General features: G+C 77.2%; 1 protein-coding gene across 2 annotated transcripts in view; it reads left to right on the plus strand.

The window, feature by feature from the left end:
* The first annotated feature begins 515 nt into the window (after positions 1 to 515).
* PRDM15 (PR/SET domain 15) overlaps positions 516 to 619 on the plus strand; it is a 59,168-nt gene continuing 59,064 nt past the window's right edge. For both annotated transcript variants that reach the window (XM_032865292.1, XM_032865293.1), the window contains exon 1: positions 516 to 560. The gene's annotated coding sequence lies outside the window, so the exon portion shown is untranslated. The remainder of the gene's footprint in view (positions 561 to 619) is intronic.

Raw genomic sequence — 619 nt, forward strand, 5'->3', positions numbered from 1 at the left:
AGCCACGCCTGACCGCTCTCAAGTCCATGCCGCCCGCTCCCGGGTCCGCGGCACCCGCTCTCCCACTCCCGGTCCACACCGCCCGCGACCTGCCTGCTGCGGGTCCACACCGCCCGCGCCTCGCCGCTCCCGGTCCACGCCTCCCGTTCCCGAGTCCGCGCCACCCGCTCTCGCACTCCCCCGTCCGCGCGGCTTCTCTCACTCTCGGTCTACACCGCCTGCGACCCGCGGGCCGCCGTGGGTCTACGCCGCCCGCTCCCGGGTGCGCACCCCGCGCCGTCCCACTCCCCCGCCGGCGCGGTTCGCTTTTCCACTACCCGTCCACACCGCCGGCGACCCGCTTGCTGCCGTCGGTCCACGCCGTCCGCATCCGCCGCTCCCAGACCCCGCCGCCCGCTCTCAGTCGGCCCCCGGTCCGCGCCGCCGGCGCCTATGCCCCGCGGACTACAACTCCCACAATGCCCCGCCACCGCCCCCCGGCTTCCGGTGCTGCGCAGTTTCCGGAGCGGATCGCAACCCGGAGTCCGGATCCGAGCCCGCTCTGCACATTCCACAGGCAGGTAAAGCCCGGGGCCCCGCGCCCGCCGCCGCCCCCGCGCGCCGCCCCGGCCCGCCCCGG

The sequence above is a fragment of the Lontra canadensis genome, unplaced genomic scaffold, assembly GCF_010015895.1.
Source record: "Lontra canadensis isolate GAN:19392208 unplaced genomic scaffold, GSC_riverotter_1.0 scaffold29, whole genome shotgun sequence".
Classification (NCBI taxonomy): domain Eukaryota; kingdom Metazoa; phylum Chordata; class Mammalia; order Carnivora; family Mustelidae; genus Lontra; species Lontra canadensis.